This window comes from Oncorhynchus masou, chromosome 9, assembly GCF_036934945.1.
Source record: "Oncorhynchus masou masou isolate Uvic2021 chromosome 9, UVic_Omas_1.1, whole genome shotgun sequence".
NCBI lineage: Eukaryota > Metazoa > Chordata > Actinopteri > Salmoniformes > Salmonidae > Oncorhynchus > Oncorhynchus masou.
The window spans coordinates 14,396,912-14,420,341 of NC_088220.1; the positions used below are offsets into that span (position 1 = coordinate 14,396,912).

At 46.2% G+C, this 23,430-nt stretch overlaps 1 protein-coding gene across 4 annotated transcripts in view; it reads right to left on the bottom strand.

Moving 5' to 3' along the window:
• The window catches only part of LOC135545551 (NEDD4-binding protein 3-A-like), a 95,380-nt gene that overhangs the window by 66,573 nt on the left and 5,377 nt on the right, over nucleotides 1-23,430 (bottom strand). Inside the window, exons 2-3 of one of the 4 annotated variants that reach the window (XM_064973221.1) lie at nucleotides 12,520-12,625; nucleotides 11,953-12,012 (exon numbers count right to left, since the gene is read on the bottom strand). The exons of 2 other annotated variants lie outside the window; for them this stretch is intronic. The gene's annotated coding sequence lies outside the window, so the exon portion shown is untranslated. The remainder of the gene's footprint in view (nucleotides 1-11,952; nucleotides 12,013-12,519; nucleotides 12,626-23,430) is intronic. One more of the 4 variants, XM_064973223.1, reaches the window with a different exon arrangement.

Sequence of the window (23,430 nt, forward strand, 5' to 3'; positions counted from 1 at the left end):
CCAAGAACACCATCCCAACCGTGAAGCATGGAGGTGGAAACATCATTCTTTGGGAATGCTTTTCTGCAAAGGGGACAGGACAACTGCACCCTATTGAGGGGAGGATGGATGGGACCATGTATCACGAGATCTTGGCCAACAACCTCCTTCCCTCAGTAAGAGCATTGAAGTTGTGTCGTGGCTGGGTCTTCCAGCATGACAACGACCCGAAACACACAGCCAAGGCAACTAAGGAGTGGCTCCGTAAGAAGCATCTCAAGGTCCTAGAGTGGCCTAGCCAGTCTCCAGATCTGAACCCAATAGAAAATCTTTGGAGGGAGCTGAAAGTCCGTATTGCCCAGTGACAGCCCCGAAACCTGAAGGATCTAGAGAAGGTCTGTATGGAGGAGTGGGTCAAAATCCCTGCTGCATTTTGTGCAAACCTGGTCAAAAACTACAGGGAACGTATGATCTCTGTAGTTGCAAACAAAGGTTTCTATACCAAATATTACGTTCTGCTTTTCTGATGTATCAAATACTTATTGCATGCAATAAAATGCAAATGAATTACTTACAAATCATACAATGTGATTTTCTGTATTTTTGTTTTAGATTCTGTCTCTCACAGTTGAAGTGTACCTATTGTAAGCATTACAGACCTCTACATGCTTTGTAAGTAGGGAAACCTGCAACATCGGCAGTGTATCAAATACTTGTTCTCCCCACTGTATTTCCCTCAGATTACACAGACCCACAAAGAATTTAAAAACAAATCTAATTTTGATAAACTCCCATATCTATTGGGTGAAATACCACAGTGTACCATCACAACAGCAAGATTTGTGACCTGTTGTCACAAGAAAAGGGCAGTCAGTGGAGAACAAACACCATTGTAAATACAACCTATATTTATGTTTATTTATTTTTCCTTTGTACTTGAACTATATGCATATTAATACAACACTGTATATACAGTGGGGGGGGGAGTACTTAGTCAGCCACCAATTGTGCAAGTTCCCCCACTTAAAAAGATGAGAGAGGCCTGTAATTTTCATAATAGGTACACTTCAACTATGACAGACAAAATGAGAAAAAAACAATCCAGAAAATCACATTGTAGGATTTTTAATGAATTTGTGTAATGTTTACAGTTATTTTTTCATTGTTTATTTCACTTTTGCTTATTATCTATTTCACTTGCTTTGGCAATGTTAACATATGTTTCCCATGCCAAGAAAGCCCTTAAATTGAAATTGAATTGAAATTGAGACATAGAGAGAAAGAGAGAGAGAAAGAGAGAGAGCGAGAGAGAGCGAGAGAGCGAGAGAGGGGGTGTGGTGTCTAAAAAGAACTCCATTGTTTCCTGTTGTAGGGGAACAGGTTCACATAGGAGTCAGTGTTCTGTGATTACAGCATTAGATACTGATCTGATAGAGTGGAGTGTTTCCCACGTCAACTGGCTACGCTACAGCCCACACCTGACCTAGCTAACCTTAGACTCTATCACCTCACACTGTCAGCAGTATTAGAGAGAAATGGAGAGAGAGAGTGAGGGATGGAGAGAGAGTCAGAGTGGGATTTATTTTATTTAACCTTTATTTAACTCTGCAAGTCAGTTGAGAACAAATTCTTATTTACAATGACGGCCTACCCTGGCCATACCCTAACCCGGACAACACTGTGCCAATTGTGCACCACCCTATGGGACTCCCAATCACGGTCGGTAGTGATACAGCCTGGAATCAAACCACGGTCTGTAGTGACGCCTCTAGCACTGAGATGCAGTGCCTTAGACCGTTGCGCCACTCTGCGGCCCAAAAGAGAGAAAGATGGAGTGAGAAAGAGAGTAGTGGATGACGCTGCAAGAGAGAGAGAGTGGGAGAAAGAGAGTAGTGGATGACGCTGCAAGAGAGAGAGAGAGGGAGAAAGAGAGTAATGGATGATGCTGCAATAGAGAGAGAGTGGGAGAAAGAGAGTAGTGGATGATGGGGAAAGAGAGAGAGAGTGGGAGAAAGAGAGTAGTGGATGATGGGGAAAGAGAGAGAGAGTGGGAGAAAGAGAGTAGTGGATGATGGGGAAAGAGAGAGAGAGTGGGAGAAAGAGAGTAGTGGATGATGCTGCAAGATGGAGAGAGTGGGAGAAAGAGATTAGTGGATGATGGGGAAAGAGAGAGAGAGTGGGAGAAAGAGAGTAGTGGATGATGGGGAAAGAGAGAGAGTGTGAGAAAGAGAGTAGTGGATGATGGGGAAAGAGAGAGAGTGGGAGAAAGAGAGTAGTGGATGATGGGGAAAGAGAGAGAGAGTGGGAGAAAGAGAGTAGTGGATGATGGGGAGAGAGAGTGGGAGAAAGAGAGTCGTGGATGATGGGGAAAGAGAGAGAGAGTGGGAGAAAGAGAGTAGTGGATGATGGGGAAAGAGAGAGAGAGTGGGAGAAAGAGAGTAGTGGATGATGGGGAAAGAGAGAGAGAGTGGGAGAAAGAAAGTAGTGGATGATGGGGAAAGAGAGAGAGAGTGGGAGAAAGAGAGTAGTGGATGATGGGGAGAGAGAGTGGGAGAAAGAGAGTCGTGGATGATGGGGAAAGAGAGAGAGAGTGGGAGAAAGAGAGTAGTGGATGATGGAGAAAGAGAGATAGAGTGGGAGAAAGGGATGAGAGAGAGAGTGAGCGAGAGAGAGAAAGAGAGAGACCATGAGGGTCTGTGTTGTAAACATTGATAGTGATCTGTTGTTGACCTTGCTGTACTGGTCTTTTTGTATGAATCACAGAGAACCCACAGAGAGCAGAGTATGAGACCGGTGGGAACAGAATGGTTGCAGACGCCACAGGACTTTGAGAGAGAACCGCCTGTCGGATGGTAGACACAGGGACAAGCCTGACTTCTAATCTCACTTCTTGTCATCACGCTTCAGTGAATAAATGGGTTAACAATCACTGGGGGAATTCCTAACGCAACACGAGCCTACTGACATAAGCCAATGTAGCCTAATGAATGGAGGGCTATTTGCATTAGGATGCACAACATGAAGTCAACTTTAAACCTCATCATTAGCTATTGTGGTCTAAACATCTCTCCAAGGGCTTCTGAATTCACTCTATTAGCAATGGTGTGGTACCAACAAGAGGCCATGCTGTTTCCTGCTAGTCAGTGAACGGGGATGTTATGGTGGTAAATATAAACTACTGCCTCAGTATGAAAAGTTAGCAAGAGAATTCCCTGTTCATTTCAATAGCAAATGAGCTTCCTGGGCTAAAAGTTAAGTCATTGACTCACCATCCCCCTCACAGTTTACTAAAGCTACAACATGAAACACAACAACATGAAAATATCTGCAGGATTTCTGCTAGTCTTCTCTACACTGCAATCTGTGATTTGTGTATTAATAGTATAGGTCCATATTTACTATTGTTTTTACTTAAGACTATGCTGCATTTCTAGGTGACTGTCAACTTTACAGTGAACGTTCTAAAAGCATATTGAAATAACCTACTATACATAACGTTATCTTGTCAATCTGATGTTATATAACTAAAAAAACTAAATAACGTTGTTCACCTCTCAGTGAAATAACCTACTATACATAACGTTACCTTGTCAATCTGATGTTATATAACTAAATAAACTAAATAACGTTGTTCACCTCTCAGTGAAATAACCTACTATACATAACGTTACCTTGTCAATCTGATGTTATATAACTAAATAAACTAAATAACGTTGTTCACCTCTCAGTGAAATAACCTACTATACATAACGTTACCTTGTCAATCTGATGTTATATAACTAAATAAACTAAATAACGTTGTTCACCTCTCAGTGAAATAAGCTGTGACTTCAGTTCTCCTCTCTTCCTGGTCCATACCCCGCCCTCCCTCTTTCTCTCACACACACGCACACACACAGCCTCTCTCTCTCTCTCTCTCACACACACACGCACGCACACACGCACACACACAGCCTCTCTCTTTCTCTCTCACACGCACACACGCACACACACAGCGTCTATCTCTCACACACACACGCACACACACACACAGCTTCTCTCTCTCTCTCACACGCACGCACGCACACACACAGCGTCTCTCTCTCTCACACACACACACACACACACACACAGCGTCTCTCTCTCACACACACGCACGCACACACGCACACACACAGCCTCTCTCTTTCTCTCTCACACACACGCACACACACACACAGCTTCTCTCTCTCTCACACGCACGCACGCACACACACAGCGTCTCTCTCTCACACACACGCACGCACACACACAGCCTCTCTCTTTCTCTCTCACACGCACGCACGCACACACACAGCGTCTCTCTCTCACACACACACACACAGCTTCTCTCTCTCTCTCACACGCACGCACGCACACACACAGCCTCTCCTCTCACACACACGCATGCACACACACACACCTTCGCTCTCCTCTCCTCCCCCTCCACTCCTCTCCTCCCCCTCCACTCCTCTCCTCTCCTCCCCCTCAACTCCTCTCCTCCACCTCCCTCAACTCCTCTCCTCCCCCTCCCTCTCCTCCCCCTCCCTCCACTCCTCTCCTCCCCCTCCCTCCTCCTCCTCTCCTCCCCCCTCCCCTCAACTCCTCTCCTCCCCCCTCCTCTCCTCTACTCCCCCCCTCCCTCCACTCCTCTCCTCTCCTCCCCCTCCACTCCTCTCTCTCCCCCCTCCTCTCCCTCTCCTCCCCCTCCCTCAACTCCTCTCCCTCCCTCCCCCCTCCTCCCCCTCCTCTCCTCCCCCTCCCTCCACTCCTCTCCTCTCCTCCCCCTCCACTCCACTCCTCTCCTTCTCCTCTCTGTGTGTATTCACACAGGGTTTATTCTAGGGGCCACTGCAGTCAGACCAGTTCTCTGGTTATATACACTTGGACCTTCTTCTCCTCTCCTGTTCCTCCCCTTCAGCTCTCCTCTCATTTCCTCTCCTCTGTGTATTCATCAATGTACTCCATTCTAGGGTGGTCAGTCAGACCAGTTCAGTCTGTTCAGACACAAAGACCAGGATGTGAAGCGGTCAATGTAGACCTGGTGTGAAGATGTTTGAAAGCTGGTTTCACTACACACCAACAGCCAATCTAGCAAGCTTACCTTTGGATCAACACACAATAACCCCGGCTCAGACATGGGATGAACGGTATTATAAACTGGGTGGTTCGAGAACTGAATGCTGGTGTGCTGAAAGCATTTCTTTTAACTGCTCTAATTCTGTTGGTAATCAGGTTATAATAGCAACAAGGCAAGAGAGAGAAGAAAACACAGTGAGGGACAGAGAGAGAAACAGATGGAGAGAAAAAGAGAGACAGAGAGAGAGAAAGAGACAAAGAGAGAGAGAGAGCAATAAAGAGAGACAGAGAGAGAAAGAGAGCGATAGAGAGAGAAAAAGCAATAGAGAGACAGACATACAGACAGACAGGAAGTCAACAGAACAGATAATAAGGGTGTCTGCCTGTCCTGCAGTGCTGTGGCCTGCCTGTCTGTATGTCCTGCAGTGCTCAGTGCTGTGGCCTGCCTGTCCTGCAGTGCTGTGGCCTGTCTGTCTGTATGTCCTGCAGTGCTGTGGCCTGTCTGTCTGTATGTCCTGCAGTGCTGTGGCCTGTCTGTCTGTATGTCCTGCAGTGCTGTGGCCTGCCTGTCTGCTTGTCCTGCAGTGCTGTGGCCTGCCTGTCTGCCTGTCCTGCAGTACTGTGGCCTGCCTGTCTGCCTGTCCTGCAGTGCTGTGGCCTGCCTGTCTGCCTATCCTGCAGTGCTCAGTGCTGTGGCCTGTCTGCCTAATAGTCCTGCAGTGCTGTGGCCTGTCTGCCTGCTAGTCCTGCAGTGCTGTGACCTGTCTGTCTGCTAGTCCTACAGTGCTCAGTCCTGTGGACGGCCTGTCTGTCCTGCAGTGCTCAGTGCTGTGGCCTGTCTGTCTGTCTGTCCTGCAGTGCTCAGTGCTTTGGCCTGTCTGTCTGCCTGTCCTGCAGTGCTCAGTGCTGTGGCCTGTCTGTCTGCCTGCCTGCCTGCCTGCCTGCCTGCCTGCCTGTCTGTCTGTCTGTCTGTCTGTCTGTCTGTCTGTCTGTCTGTAAGGGGCAGGTAAGGGTCAGAGTAAGGGGCAGGTTAAGGGTCAGAGTAAGGGGCAGGGTAAGGGTCAGAGTCAGGGTAAGGGACAGGGTAAGGGACAGGGTAAGGGGCAGAGTAAGCGTAAGGGTCAAGGTCAGGGTAAGGGTCAGAGTAAGGGTCAGGGTAAGGGGTAGAGTCAGGGTCAGGGTAAGGGGTAGAGTCAGGGTCAGGGTCAGAGTAAGGGTCAGGGTAAGGGGTAGAGTCAGGGTCAGAGTAAGGGTCAGGGTAAGGGGTAGAGTCAGGGTCAGAGTAAGGGTCAGGGTAAGGGGTAGAGTCAGGGTCAGGGTCAAGGTCAGGGTAAGGGTCAGGGTAAGGGTCAGGGTAAGGGACAGAGTAAGGGTCAAGGTCAGGGTAAGGTTCAGGGTAAGGGGCAGGGTAAGGGGTAGAGTCAGGGTCACGGTAAGGGTCAGAGTAAGGGGCAGGGTAAGGGGCAGAGTAAGGGTCAAGGTCAGGGTAAGGGTCAGGGTAAGGAGCAGAGTAAGCGTAAGGGTCAAGGTCAGGGTCAGCGTAAGGGGCAGAGTAAGGGTCAAGGTCAGGGTAAGGGTCAGGGTAAGGGTCAGAGTAAGGGTCAGGGTCAAGGTCAGGGTAAGGGGCAGAGTAAGGGTCAAGGTCAGGGTAAGGGTCAGGGTAAGGGGCAGAGTAAGGGTCAAGGTCAGGGTAAGGGTCAGGGTAAGGGACAGAGTAAGCGTAAGGGTCAAGGTCAGGGTCAGGGTCAGGGTAAGGGGCAGGGTAAGGGTCAAGCCAGGCGGACCGACAGGTTCTGTGCTGGATCACATTACAACACTGACTTCTAAGAGAGGAAAAGAACATGAGGGTTGTTCTCTCCTTTAAGCCCAGGATAAATCCTTTCTTTATTTTTCCCCTTTTCTTTGGTCCCACCATGTGATCAGGAGAGCAGATTTCGATGCCAGGCAGGGGGGTGGAAGGAACGGAGGGACAGATGGAGGGAATGCCTGAGCTGGCACTACTGCGTGGGTCGACTAGCAGGACAACAGCCCCCGGCTGCCAACCAAGAGTTTGGCAAACTACCACCCATGTTGGCAATGACATTGTAATTAGAATTGTAACTAGGATGTAACTTTCTGGCAACAAGTTCTCAAGCTGAGTTGGTTGACTGAACTCTGTAGCGAAAGAGACCTTGGTCCCAATGGGAACTCCCCTGCCTAAATAAAGGTTAAATAAGACAAAGAGATAGACAGAGAGATAGATAGAGAGCAGAGACAGAGAGCACAAAGAGGGTGAAAAGGAGGGGGGTTGAGTGTGAAGAGCGTGTCAAGGCCTGCTTCCAGTTATCTGTTTGAGCAGCAGACCAGACCAGACCATGTCAGCAAGACTCGTTTCCTCAACCTGAGCTCCTCTCAGACAATAAATACAATTACGAAACAACCCAGAGCAGACAGACAATAACACTGTAGTAACCTTATAATAGCGTTAGGAAACAAAACCAGGAACCAACTGGGTGGTACTGAGGTATTAACCTGGTCATAGGATGTACTGAGAGGTATTAACCTGGCCATAGAATGTACTGAGAGGTATTAACCTGGTCATAGGATGTACTGACAGGTATTAACCTGGTCATAGAATGTACTGAGAGGTATTAACCTGGTCATAGGAGGTGCTGAGGTATTAACCTGGTCATAGGAGGTACTGAGGTATTAACCTGGTCATAGAAGGTACTGTGAGGTATTAACCTGGTCATAGAAGGTACTGTGAGGTATTAACCTGGTCATAGGAGGTGCTGAGGTATTAACCTGGTCATAGGAGGTACTGAGGTATTAACCTGGTCATAGAAGGTACTGTGAGGTATTAACCTGGTCATAGGAGGTACTGAGGTATTAACCTGGTCATAGAAGGTACTGTGAGGTATTAACCTGGTCATAGGAAGTACTGACAGGTATTAACCTGGTCATAGAAGGTACTGTGAGTCATTAACCTGGTCATAGGAAGTACTGACAGGTATTAACCTGGTCATAGAAGGTACTGTGAGGTATTAACCTGGTCATAGGAAGTACTGAGGTATTAACCTGGTCATAGAAGGTACTGTGAGGTATTAACCTGGTCATAGGAAGTACTGACAGGTATTAACCTGGTCATAGAAGGTACTGTGAGGTATTAACCTGGTCATATGAAGTACTGACAGGTATTAACCTGGTCATAGAAGGTACTGTGAGGCATTAACCTGGTCATAGGAAGTACTGAGGTATTAACCTGGTCATAGAAGGTACTGTGAGGTATTAACCTGGTCATAGGAGGTACTGAGGTATTAACCTGGTCATAGGAGGTGCTGAGGTATTAACCTGGTCATAGGATGTACTGAGAGGTATTAACCTGGCCATAGAATGTACTGAGAGGTATTAACCTGGTCATAGGAGGTGCTGAGGTATTAACCTGGTCATAGGAGGTACTGAGGTATTAACCTGGTCATAGAAGGTACTGTGAGGTATTAACCTGGTCATAGGAAGTACTGACAGGTATTAACCTGGTCATAGAAGGTACTGTGAGGTATTAACCTGGTCATATGAAGTACTGACAGGTATTAACCTGGTCATAGAAGGTACTGTGAGGCATTAACCTGGTCATAGGAAGTACTGACAGGTATTAACCTGGTCACATAGAAGGTACTGTGAGGTATTAACCTGGTCATAGGAAGTACTGACAGGTATTAACCTGGTCATAGGAAGTACTGTCAGGTATTAACCTGGTCATAGGAAGTACTGACAGGTATTAACCTGGTCATAGGAAGTACTGACAGGTATTAACCTGGTCATAGGACGTACTGACAGGTATTAACCTGGTCATAGGAAGTACTGACAGGTATTAACCTGGTCATAGAAGGTACTGTGAGGTATTAACCTGGTCATATGAAGTACTGACAGGTATTAACCTGGTCATAGAAGGTACTGTGAGGCATTAACCTGGTCATAGGAGGTACTGACAGGTATTAACCTGGTCATAGAAGGTACTGTGAGGTATTAACCTGGTCATAGGAAGTACTGACAGGTATTAACCTGGTCATAGGAAGTACTGTCAGGTATTAACCTGGTCATAGGAAGTACTGACAGGTATTAACCTGGTCATAGGAAGTACTGACAGGTATTAACCTGGTCATAGGATGTACTGACAGGTATTAACCTGGTCATAGGATGTACTGACAGGTATTAACCTGGTCATAGGAAGTACTGTCAGGTATTAACCTGGTCATAGGAAGTACTGTCAGGTATTAACCTGGTCATATGAAGTACTGACAGGTATTAACCTGGTCATAGGAAGTACTGTCAGGTATTAACCTGGTCATATGAAGTACTGACAGGTATTAACCTGGTCATAGGAAGTACTGACAGGTATTAACCTGGTCATAGGATGTACTGACAGGTATTAACCTGGTCATAGGAAGTACTGTCAGGTATTAACCTGGTCATAGGAGGTCCTGAGCGGGCAGGCCTTGAGCGGGCAGGTCTTGTTGAGGTTGAGTTTGAGGTGGAAGTAACAATAGTCTCTATGATGAAAGGGATGGGAGTCCATATGTTACTGGGCTCTCACCATCATCATTAACAAATAATTTTGTTCATAAGCCTTATAACGCGTATGAACAAAACGATTTGGTGAATTTGAATTATGTAAATAATGTTAATGATGATGGTGAGACCCATGTCACCCCACTCCTCCACTCACTCCACTGGCTTCCAGTCGAAGATCACATCCACTACAAGACCCTGGGGCTTACCTACAGAGCAGCAAGAGGAACTGCCCCTCCCTACCTTCAGGCCACTTCAGGTCTCTTGGCCCTCCCACCCCTATGGGAGGGCAGGTCCGCTCAGGCCAGTCCAAGCTTTTCTCTGTCCTGGCACCCCAATAGCAGAACAAATCTTAAGATGAATGGATTCACTGTAAGTCGCTCTGGATAAGAGTGTCTGCTAAATTCCCAAAATGTAAAATGTTCTTTGTGTCTCTAAAATAACAATAATTCAATTTCTTCAGTATTTTTTAAATTGAAATGACCAAATGTCAGCATTTTACCAGAAGTATTTTCGCATGAATTGTTCATTTTCATAAATTCGGTTGCTACAAAATATAATATTATGCACATATGAACAAAATCCTTTAGCCTATAAGACATGATTTAATGAAAAGCAGCAAACAGTTGTTTCACATTCTTAAAACACTCTTAAAAGACTCAAACAGAAACAGGCAATAGGCTACAGTTCACTCTCAGGATGAGCTGGCAGCCCGAGAACTACTGACGGATCTCGACTCATTCATCGGATCGATGATCTGGATCGATGGTCGACTACGGGAACATAGGAGGGAGAAGAGGTCCGATTGCGGTCCTAATCTCTCACTCAGTGATCCCACGTGGCATCTGATAAACTCCGGAAGTCCCTGGTGTCTACGTCCCTTAAAGGATTCGAGCTCCGTCCAAGAGCCTCCGGAGACTGCCGATTCACCTCTTCCCAAGCCGATGCAGCTCAGCAGGGCCAGGCTGTCTCCAGTCTAATGAGTATGCAGACTTGAGACCCAGAGTTGTCTGTATTGCGGTACCGCCAGTCATATTGTGTCTACCTGTCCCTTCAAGAGACCTAGCTCATTCGTTGGAGTGCGTACTCTGGTGGGTCTTCAAGATAATTGTTTTCTCCCCTTGCTCGCCCCCCTCTCCATGCCACCCTTCTGTGGGGCGACCAGTCCAAGTCTCTCCAGATACTCATCGACTCGGGGGCCGAGGTGAGTCTCATGGACGCAACCCTGCCGTCCGAGCTGGGCATCCCTACTCAACCCCTCTCCATTCACATGGATGTTAGAGCGCTGGACGAGCGCTCAATAGGCCTGGTCACCCATAAGCCCACCCCCGTTAACCTACGAGTGTCCCTGCAGGTTCCTGTGGTATTGGGATTCTCTTGGCTCCAGCGACACAACCCATCCATTGACTGGGCTACTGGTGCCATCGTGGGCTAGAGCCCATCCTGCCACACTCATTGCCTGAAGTCAGCTCTGCCTGCCCCGGGACATCTTCCTGGGGGATTGGAAATTCCGCAGCACTTACCGGTATCCCAGAAGGTCAAGCCTGAGGCGCTGGCATGCTGCTATTGTGCCACGGCTACACTCTTGGAAGCCGAGACCTCCCCCGCTCCAAGATCATTAGCCCCTCTGCTGTTCGTCCTCTGTTGCCCCGTACCCTCCGTATTTTTCCTACCTTTTCCGTGTCTAGAGTCAAAACCATGTCTGACAGCCCCTTGTCTTCTGTTTCTAGGCCCATTCCTCCCCTCGTGTCATCAATGGCCAGCCAGCGTACACGGTGAGATGCCTCCTGAGGGTTCGACAACGGGGCCGGTGTTTCAAGTACCTGGTTAACTAGGAGGGTTATGGCCCGGAGGAGAGGTGCTGGGTTCCCGCTAAAGACATCCTGGACCCGGCCCTCATCGCCGACTTTCACCGCCGGCACCTCAGTCAACCAGGTACCGCCCAGGTGGATCGCCAGGTGGCGTCCCTCTCCTGTCCTTGTCTCCACCCCCTCCATGTATCACCCATCTTTCCCACTTATCCTCTGTGTCCTGTGTTTTCTGTCTGTTGCCAGCTAGTCTTGTTTGTTCCAGCCTACCAGCGTTTTGTGTCTCAGTTCCTGATTTTTCCAGTTTCTATTTTCTTGTCCGCCTGGTTTTCGGCCCTCGCCTGTCCTGGCCCTGTACACGCCCGCATGACCACTCTGCCTGTCCATGACGCTGCCTGCCATCCTGTACCTTTGCCACACTTCTGGATTACCGACCTCTACCTGATCTGACCCTGAGCCTGCCTGCTGTCCTGTGCCTTGGCCTGTCGTTTGCCTGCCCCCTGTTGTTACAATAAACATTGTTACTACACTTGGGTCTTACCTTAATTCCTGATAGCGGGGGTCTGTATGCAGCTTAGTACCTTCCACAAAAAGTCTTACTCTGCAAAAAGACACGCAAGCTGTTATTGTAGTGGTGAGTGATTAGCATGTCTTGGGGGTATGATATTTGTGCATCTGTAAACTTTCTCACTCATCAGTGTTCACGATTCATTCATCATTATCTGTAATCATGGTAGCATCCACATTCATGTATAAGTGTTCAGAAACATATTCCATTCTTATTTAAAATCAAAGTGAAACAATACATTATTAAACATGCATTTCTATTGGGCACAACTTTTGACTACTTTAATACATATAGTGAATTTTTCCCAAATACTGTACTTCCTGTCTATGGAATACTAATGGCCAGGGAGAGACAGAAAGGGGGGTATGATATGGTATAATTCACCATATCACAATTCCTGTGGGTCAGAAGTTGACTGTGTTTTTAAACAGCTTGGAAAATTCCAGAAAAATATGTCATGGCTTTAGAAGCTTCTGATAGGCTAATTGACATCATTTGAGTCCATTGGAGATGTACCTGTGGATGTATTTCAAGGCCTACCTTCAAACTCAGTGCCTTCATGGGTGATCAAAAGACATTGTAGACCTCCACAATTCTGGTTCATTCTTGGGAACAATTTTCAAATGCCAGAGGGTACCACGTTCATCTGTACAAACAATAGTATGCAAGTATAAACACCATGGGACCACGCAGCCGTCATACCGCTCAGGAAGGAGACTCGTTCTGTCTCCTACAGATGAAGGGGGTGGCAACATCATGTTGTGGGGGTGCTTTGCTGGAGGAGGGACTGGTGCACTTCACAAAATAGATGGCATCATGAAGGAGAAAATATTTGTGTATATATTGAAGCAACATCTCAAGACATCAGTCAGGAAGTTAAAGCTTGGTCGCAAATGGGTCTTCCAAATGGAGAATGACCCCATGTATACTTCCAAAGTTGTGGCAAAATGGCTTAAGGACAACAAAGTCAAGGTATTGGAGTGGCCATCACAAAGCCCTGACCTCAATCCCATAGGAAATTTGTGGGCAGAACTGAAAAAGTGTGCGTGAGCAAGGAGGCCTACAAACCTGACTCAGTTACAGCAGCTATAACCTGACTCAGTTACAGCAGCTATGTCAGGAGGAATGGGCCAACTTATTGTGGGAAGCTTGTGGAAGGCTACCCAAAACGTTTGACCCAAGTTAAACCATTTAAAAGACCATGCTACCAATACTATTTGAGTGTACGTAAACTTTTGACCCATTGGGAATGTGATGAAAGAAATAAAAACTGAAATTAATCATTCTCTCTACTATTATTCTGACATTTCACATTCTTAAAATAAAGTGGTGATCCTAACTGACCTTAGACAGGGCATTTTTACTAGGATTACATGTCAGGAATTGTGAAAAACTGAATTTAAATGTATTTGGCTAAGGTGTATGTAAACTTATGACTTCAACTGTATATAAAGAAACAATAATACCCAGGCATTTACAGAGGGATGATGACTCCTGGCCTTTTGTACTACAATACAACAGTACTTTAGACTAAATGATCTGGATAACAGTAGCGTACCTCAAGCATCCTGGGTTTATCTAACACACACAAAGGGTGGGTGCTCACTATTCTTCTCAGGGGAAGATAAACAATCTGACAGAAACCAACGTGATGAGAAGAAAACAGCAAGACCTTGTCTAAACTAGACATATTATAATACTGTATCTTGTGAAGGATAAAACTGGTAGCCTGCTCTACACTGTGCCTAGGCTACATTTAGAAGTCATAGACCTACTACTACACAATGCCTAAGGCTACATTTAGAAGTCATAGACCTACTACTACACTGTGCCTAGGCTACATTTAGAAGTCAAAGACCTACTACTACACTGTGCCTAGGCTACATTTAGAAGTCATAGACCTACTACTACACTGTGCCTAAGGCCACATTCAGCAGTCAAAGACCAACTACTACACTGTGCCTAGGCTACATTTAGAAGTCATAGACCTACTACTACACTGTGCCTAAGGCCACATTCAGCAGTCAAAGACCAACTACTACACTGTGCCTAGGCTACATTTAGAAGTCATAGACCTACTACTACACTGTGCCTAAGGCCACATTCAGCAGTCAAAGACCAACTACTACACTGTGCCTAGGCTACATTTAGAAGTCATAGACCTACTACTACACTGTGCCTAAGGCCACATTCAGCAGTCAAAGACCAACTACTACACAATTCCTAAGGCTACATTTAGAAGTCATAGACCTACTACTACACTGTGCCTAGGCTACATTTAGCAGTCAAATACCTACTACTACACTGTGCCTAGGCTACATTTAGCAGTCAAAGACCAACTACTACACTGTGCCTAAGGCCACATTCAGCAGTCAAAGACCAACTACTACACTGTGCCTAGGCTACATTTAGAAGTCATAGACCTACTACTACACTGTGCCTAAGGCCACATTCAGCAGTCAAAGACCAACTACTACACTGTGCCTAAGGCCACATTCAGCAGGCATAGGCCTATTACTGTTGAGCTGACTATACATGACCATAGACATATGCCTACTGTATCTTATGAGGGACAAAAACTTGTATATTTAGTAGGCAGCTTACTCTAAGTGAGCACAGGACAACAACAGACCCCAGAGAGACCAGCCAGACTGAGAGACTGACTGAGTGAAAGACTATTTCAGTCCATCCTGTGTGTTGGTGCCATTTAAAAACAAAGACCACAGTATGGGGTCCCGGTCCGCCCCTCCCTCCCACACCCTGTGACCTTTAATCCTGTAAAGGTCAGGGGTCGCTGCCTGTTCCATGAGGATAAAACTATTGTCCCACTGCCTCTGTGTCACATCTTCAGACAAACATACTGGAGTGGACACTGGGAACAGAGTCTGGGTAACGGGGTCGAGACAGAGAGAGAGTGCAATGCCATGCAAGTCTATTTTACTTCAAAATTAAATGGGAAAAAATATAGCTGCAAGCAGCCATGCCAAGGGTTCAAGCTTTGGCTAAATAGTGCCACCCTCAGGACACATTGGACACATTGCCCTAGGATGAGCTACTTCTGTACTCCTTACCATGCTTGCCAAGTATCAGAACTCGACACAAACAGATCATGCAATATGCTTTTGATGTATTTTGGACCATTATCAATGATGTTGACTACTTTAAAGTCTTCTTCTCCAGAACCGCTGCACTGATTGGCACCACATTTGGTATATAGCATATATGTACCCATGTCTTTAAACACAATATTTTACAGGACTCTAGCTCAAACAATATGGGCGCTATGAGCCAATGAGCTTGCATGAATGTTTTTTCCTCTTCAACAGCGTCACCATGCAGCTAAACTGAATCAAACTTTACCAGTTAGGTAGATTTATATCCCTGAGCATGTGTGCCAAATTTCATCACTCTGAGTCAAACAGATCAAGCAATATAAACATGTGCCTGTTATAGCATCAACGTGTGGTCGATCTGAATGTGCTTGCATATGTTGAGTCTTGACAGTGTTTGGAACATGTGCACCAACTTTTATTACAATACAAATATCTGTGTTGGATTTATATGCATTTACGTGCCAGACCACACCCACGTGAATGTTTATTGGTCAGTAGGCATCATGTTGTTTGACATATTAACCTGAAAACTATTGCGTTGTGAAACCTTTGCATTTGAAGTGTTCCTCACAAAATTCTAAATGGCGGAAAATCCATCATTGCGGACCTCATAGGTTCTTATGCAAATGTGTTCCTTGTGAGGAGAGGGACCTATGTACCGAATTTCACAACTCTACGTTACGCGGGGTGAGGGGCGTGTGGCCCTTGGCCCTTTCCCATCATGCCAGGTTGCTACCTAGACCTTACTATCTCACGGGAATGTGCATCTTTTCACAACATTTTGGCAGAACTGGAATAATAATAATCAACGCCAACAAATACAATAGGGTTTTACCCAGCCTTGTGCTTGAACCCCTAATTATAACGACCTAGTATTAGGAACCTAATATAACCGTTTTTAGGTAGGGGTGTAACAGGTATTCAAACAACAACAGGTGCATTGTGCAGCTGCTACTGAGCATCACAGCAACAATTAACAATAAGTAATACATTGTTATCGATTATTGCATGGTTGGGTTTTGAGTTTGCAAGAAAGCCATTTCACTGTACTTGTGCATGTGACATTAAAACTTAAAACTTGAAAACTGAGTGTGTCTGTGCCCTGTATCAGAGAGTCAAACTAGACAGAGAAAACAACTCAAGCTTGTTTTCAAAGTCACTTCCAAGAAGTAGTACATTCAGTATCAACACCAATAGGCAGGTCTTTAATCAGAGCGACAGACGGGTCTCTCAGAGGGATAAAGGCAGGGCGTCAGAGGACACAGCACAAGAGAAAGACGTTCTAGTGAGAGCTGTTTAATCTCCTCAGAGTCACCGAGCAGCATAATACTTTCCCTGGACCCGATACACAGACACATTCTTACTGTACTTCCTGTCTATGGAATACTAATGGCCAGGGAGAGAGAGAAAGGGGGGGCGAGAGAGAGAGAGAGGGAGAGAGAGAGAAAGGGGGGACGAGAGAGAGAGAGGGAGAGAGAGCAGACTCCTCAGAGAAAACAATGTACTGAGCAAATGTCAAATTGGCTTTTAGCAAATTATAGTACAACACGTGTGCAATTACAATTGGCATAAAACAGACACATTTCTTTCCACAGGGCCATTAAGCCTCACTCTCTTCAACATATATATCAACAAATTGGCAAGGGCACTAGAACAGTCTGCAGCACCTGGCCTCAACCCAGACCACATATTCACCCGCAATTAGACCCATCCAAATCATGAGAAAACAAAAAGATAATTACTTGACACTAGAGGTTGACCGAATAATCGGAATGGCCGATTAATTAGGGCCAATGTCAAGTTTTCATAACATTTGGAAATCGGTATTTTTGGCCACTATTTTTATTTTTTTTTTTTTTACACCTTTATTTAATGAGGCAAGTCAGTGAAGAACACATTCTTATTTTCAATGACGGTCGAGGAACGGTGGGTTAACTGCCTCATTCAGGGGCAGAAAGACAGATTTTTACCATGTCAGCTCAGGGGATTCAATCTTGCAACCTTACAGTTAACTAGTCCAACCCTCTAACCACCTGCCTCTCATTGCACTCCACGAGGAGACTGCCTGTTACGCGAATGCAGTAAGCCAAGGTAAGTTGCTAGCTAGCATTAAACTTATCTTATTAAAAACAATCAATCAATCATAATCACTAGTTAACTACACATGGTTGATGATATTACTAGTTTATCTAGCATGTCCTGCGTTGCATATAATCGATGCGGTGCGTATTCGCGAAAAAGGACTGTCGTTGCTCCAATGTGTACCTAACCATAAACATCAATGCCTTTCTTAAAATCAATACACAAGTATATATTTTTTAAACCTGCATATTTAGTTAATATTGCCTGCTAACATTACTTATTGCGAACTGTGTAATCTGGCTCATTGCGAACTGTGTGAAGACTATTTCTTCCTAACAAAGACAGCCAACTTCGCCAAACGGGGGATGATTTAAACAAAAGCGCATTTGCGAACCTTTCTTAAAATCAATACACAGAAGTATATATTTTTAAACCTGCATATTTAGCTCAAAGAAATCCAGGTTAGCAGGCAATATTAATCAGGTGAAATTGTCACTTCTCTTGCGTTCATTGCATGCAGTCAGTGTATATGCAACAGTTTGGGCCAGCAAATTTGCCAGAATTTTACGTAATTATGACATAACATTGAAGGTTGTGCAATGTAACAGGAATATTTAGACTTATGGATGCCACCCGTTAGATGAAATATGTAACAGTTCCGTATTTCACTGAAAGAATAAACGTCTTGTTTTTGAGATGATCGTTTCCGGATTTGACCATATTAAAGACCAAAGCCAAATCAAATCAAATCAAATCAAAAAAATAAAGCCTCTTATTTCTGTGTGTTATTATGTTATAATTAAGTATATGATTTAATATTTGATAGAGCAGTCTGACTGAGCGGTGGTAGGCAGCAGCAGGCTCGTAAGCATTCATTCAAACAGCACTTTCGTGCGTTTTGCCAGCAGCTCTTCACAATGCTTCAAGCATTGAGCTGTTTATGACTTCAAGTCTATCAACTCCCGAGATTAGGCTGGTGTAACCGATGTGTAAGGGCTAGCTAGTTAGTGGGATGCGCGCTAATAGCGTTACAAACGTCACTCGCTCTGAGACTTGGAGTAGTTGTTCCCCTTGCTCTGCATAGGCCGCGGATTTTGTGGAGCGATGGGTAACGATGCTTCGAGGGTGGCTGTTGTCGAAGTGTTCCTGGTTTGAGCCCAGGGAGGGGCGAGGTGAGGGACAGAAGCTATACTGTTACACTGGCAATACTAAAGTACCTATAAGAACATCCAATAGTCAAAGGTATATGAAATACAAATCGTAAAGAGAGAAATAGTCCTATAATTCCTATAATAACTACAACCTGAAACTTCGTACATGGGAATATTGAAGACTCATGTTAAAATGAACCACCAGCTTTCATATGTTCTCATGTTCTAAGCAAGGAACTTAAACGTTAGCTTTTTTACATGGCACATATTGCACTTTTACTTTCAGCTCCAACATTGCATTATTTAAACCAAATCGAACATGTTCATTATTTATTTGAGGCTAAATTGATTTTATTGATGTATTATATTAAGTTAAAATAAGTGTTCATTCAGTATTGTTGTAATTGTCATTACATATAATAGAGAGAGAGAGAGAGAGAGAGAGAGACAGACAGAAGGAGAGTGTCACGCCCTGACCTTAGAGAGCCATTTTATTTCTCTATTTGGTGAGGTCAGGGTGTGATGTGGGGTGGGCATTCTATGTTTTGTATTTCTTTGTGTTTGGCTGAATGTGGTTTCGAATCAGAGGCAGCTGTCTATCGTTGTCTCTGATTGGGAATCATACTTCGGTAGCCTTGTTCCAACCTATGTTGTGGGATCTTGTTTTTGTACAGCTCTTGTAGCCTACGGAACGGTACATTATTTTTGGTTTCACTTTGTTATTTTGTTGCTGGTTCTCATTTAAATAAATATGATGACCACAAATTACACTGTGCCTTGGTCTCCTTCAAACAACGCAAGTTACAGAGAGACACAGAGAGATATGACAGAGAGAGATATGACATAATGTCTTCATCCTTTTGGAACTTCTATGAGTGTAACGTTTACAGTTGATTTTTAATGTTTATTTAATTTTTGTATATTATCTACCTCACTTGCTTTGGCAATGTTAACATATGCCAATAAAGCCCCTTGAATTGAATATAATTACGAGAGACAGAGAGAGAGAGAGAGAGAGAGGAAGAGAGAAATAGAGAGAGCGACAGAGAGACAGAGTGTGTGTGTGAGAGAGAGAGAGAGAGAGAGAGAGAGAGAGCAGTGATCTGACAGGGTGATTAGTGTGTTGATTAGCAGGCTATCCTGACTCCTACCCTGAGAGTCAAGCCTTGTTAACTGTCTGAGGGACAGGGAGATATCAGCCCTGGTCTCTCTTAGCAGCCGTGTGAGGGACAGGGAGATATCAGCCATGGTTTCTCCTCGCTGTCTGAGGGACAGGGAGATAGCAGCCATGATCTTTCCAAGCTGTCTGAGGGACAGGGAGATATCAGCCCTGGTCTCTCCTAGCAGCAGTGTGAGGGACAGGGGAGATATCAGCCCTGGTCTCTCCTAGCAGTCTGAGGGACAGGGAGATATCAGCCATGGTTTCTCCTAACTGTCTGAGGGACAGGGAGATAGCAGCCCTGGTCTCTCCTAGCTGTCTGAGGGACAGGGAGATATCAGCCCTGGTCTCTCCTAGCTGTCTGAGGGACAGGGAGATATCAGCCCTGGTCTCTCCTAGCTGTCTGAGGGACAGGGAGATAGCAGCCCTGTCTTTCCTAGCTGTCTGAGGGACAGGAAGATATCAGCCCTGGTCTCTCCTAGCTGTCTGAGGGACAGGAAGATATCAGCCCTGGTCTCTCCTAGCTGTCTGAGGGACAGGAAGATATCAGCCCTGGTCTCTCCTAGCTGTCTGAGGGACAGGGAGATATCAGCCCTGGTCTCTCCTAGCTGTCTGAGGGACAATGAGATATCAGCCCTGGTCTCTCCTAGCTGTCTGAGGGACAGGGAGATATCAGCCCAGGTCTCTCCTAGCTGTCTGAGGGACAGGAGATATCAGCCCTGGTCTCTCCTAGCTGTCTGAGGGACAGGGAGATAGCAGCCCTGGTCTCTCCTAGCTGTCTGAGGGACAGGGAGATATCAGCCCTGGTCTCTCCTAGCTGTCTGAGGAACAGGGAGATATCAGCCCTGGTCTCTCCTAGCTGTCTGAGGGACAGGAAGATAGCAGCCCTGGTCTCTCCTAGCTGTCTGAGGGACAGGAAGATATCAGCCCTGGTCTCTCCTAGCTGTCTGAGGGACAGGGAGATATCAGCCCTGGTCTCTCCTAGCTGTCTGAGGGACAGGAAGATATCAGCCCTGGTCTCTCCTAGCTGTCTGAGGGACAGGAAGATATCAGCCCTGGTCTCTCCTAGCTGTCTGACAGACAATGAGATATCAGCCCTGGTCTCTCCTAGCTGTCAAAGGGACAGGAAGATATCAGCCCTGGTCTCAACTAGCTGTCTGAGGGACAGGAAGATAGCAGCCCTGGTCACTCCTACCTGTCTGAGGAACAGGAAGATAGCAGCCCTGGTCTCTAGCTGTCTGAGGGACAGGAAGATATCAGCCCTGGTCTCTCCTAGGCTGTCTGAGGGACAGGAAGATAGCAGCCCTATCCAGCCAGGCCCATGTTAATATATTCAGGTTCTGTCAAATACACAGGAAGATAGCATACAAAACCTGTTGTGTCGTTTAGAAGTCTGAGGGACAGGAAGATATCAGCCCTGGTCTCTCCGAGAGCTGTCTGAGAGGACAGGAAGATATCAGCCCTGGTCTCTACACATTCTAGCAGTTTGTCTCAGGGACTGGTCCTTCAGGGAGATTCCATAGATCAGCCCAAGTGGCCTCTCTCCTAGCATGTCTGGGGGACAGGAAGATGACAAAGCCCTGGTCTCTCCTACACTGTCTAACAGGGACAGGAAGATATCAGCCCTGGTCAGTCTCCAGGGTAGCTGTGGTTGAGTGGGACAGGGAGATAGTTCAAATCCCTGGTCTGACTCCTAGCTGTCCCTGAGGGACAGGGTTAACCCACTGCAGCCGTCATTGGTCTCTCCTAGACATCAAAAGAGAGTCTGAGGGACAGGAAGATATCAGCCATCAATGTCTCTCCTAGCTGTCTGAGGGACAGGAAGACCTATCAGCCAGAGGAGATGGATCAACACCTAAGCTGTCTGATGGGACAGGAAGATGGAGCAGCCCTGGTCTCAAACCTAGCTGTCTGAGGGACAGATGAAGATATCAGCCCAGAAGGATCTCTCCTAAGCTGTCTGAGGGAAGGATGGATATCAAGCCCTGGTCTGACTCCTAGGATGGAGTAACAAACACTAAGGGACAGGGAAGATATCAACCCTGGTCTCTCCTAGCTGTCTGATGGGACAGGAAGATATCAGCCCTGGTCTGGAGTAACTCCTAAGGCTGACAGAGGAGACATGGGAAGATACTCAGAGATGGGTCTAACAAACCTAAGAATGTCAGGGAGATGGAGGGACAAACATAGGCTGAAACAGCCCTGGTCTCTCCTAGCTGTCTGAGGGACAGGAAGATAAGAATGACAGAGATGGTCTCTCCTAGCTGTCTGAGGGAGATGGGAAGATAGGCAGCAGAGGAGAAGGATGGGTCTCTCACTAAGCTGTCTGAGGGACAGGAAGATAACAAACAGCAGCCCAGGAGAAGGATGGTTAACAAACCTAAGCTGTCTGAGGGACAGGGAGATATCAACACTAAGGTCTGACTCCTAGGATGGAGTAACAAACACTAAGGCTGACAGAGGAGAAGGATGGAGTAACAAAGCCCTGGTCTCTCCTAAGTCTGAGGGACAGGAAGATATCAAACACTAAGCTGTCTGAGGGAAGGATGGATAACTCTCCTAAGCTGTCTGAGGGACAGGGAGATATCAGCCCTGGTCTCTCCTAGCTGTCTGAGGGACAGGAAGATAGCAGCCCTGGTAACTCCTAGCTGTCTGAGGGACAGGGAGATAGCAGCCCTGGTCTCTCCTAGCTGTCTGAGGGAAGGATGGATAACAAACACTAAGGCTAGCTGTCTGAGGGACAGGGAGAGAAGGATGGTCTCTCCTAGCTGTCTGAGGGACAATGAGATAGCACAGGAGGTAACAAACACTCCTAGCTGTCTGAGTCTGACAGGGGAGATAGCAGCTAAGGCCTGGATGGATGGAGTAACTCCTAAGCTGTCTGAGGGACATGGATGAGATATCAGCCAGAGGAGAAGGATGGGTAACAAAACTAGCTGTCTGACACAGGAGATGGATGGAGAGACAAACACTGAGGGAGATAGGAGAAGGATGGAGTAACAAAGCCCTGGTCTCAACTAGCTGTCTCTCCTGAAACTTCAGGAGATGGATGGAGTAACAAACGGGGGAAGCATTAAGGCTGGAGGGTGACGAGTCCAACCAGAGACACAAACACTCCTCACCTGACAGTGTGTGTGTGTGTGTGTGTGTGTGTGTGTGTGTGTGTGTGTGTGTGTGTGTGTGTGTGTGTGGTGAGTGGATGGAGTAACAAACACTAAGGCTGACAGGGGAGATGGATGGAGTAACAAACACTAAGGCTGTGTGAGTGATGGAGTGTAAGGCTGAAACAGGAGATGGATGCTGCGGATGGAGTTTTAACCATCAAGGCTGACAGGATGGAGTAACAAACACTAAGGCTCACAGCAAACACTAAGGCTGACACAGGAGATGGATTAACCAAAGCTGACACAGGAGATGGATGGAGTACCTCACCTAAGGCTTGTTGTCAGTGAGAACCATTTATGACACAGGAGATTTAACAAACACCCCTCAGCTAGCTACTGACAGGAGATGGATGGATAACAGCCAGGCTAAGGCTGACAGAGGAGAAGGATGTTAGGCTGATTCAGGGAGAAGGATGTCAAAGGCTACACAGGAATGGATGGAGTAACAAACACTAAGGCTGACAGAGGAGATGGAATACAAAACATACTTGGTGTGCGTTTGAGGAAGGAGAGAGAGCACTGACAGGAGATGGATGGAGTAACAAACACTAAGGCTGACAGAGGAGATGGATGGAGAGACAGGGGAGTGGATGGAGTAACAAACACTAAGGCTGAGGAGATGGTGGAGTAACAAACACTTCTGACTTACACAGTTGGATGTAAAAATCCCTAACTGACAGAGGAGACCTGAACTGGTCCTAAGGCTCAGCCAACAAACACTCTGACCCACTCCAGAGGAGATGGATGGAGTAACAAACACTAACTGACCATGATTCCATGGA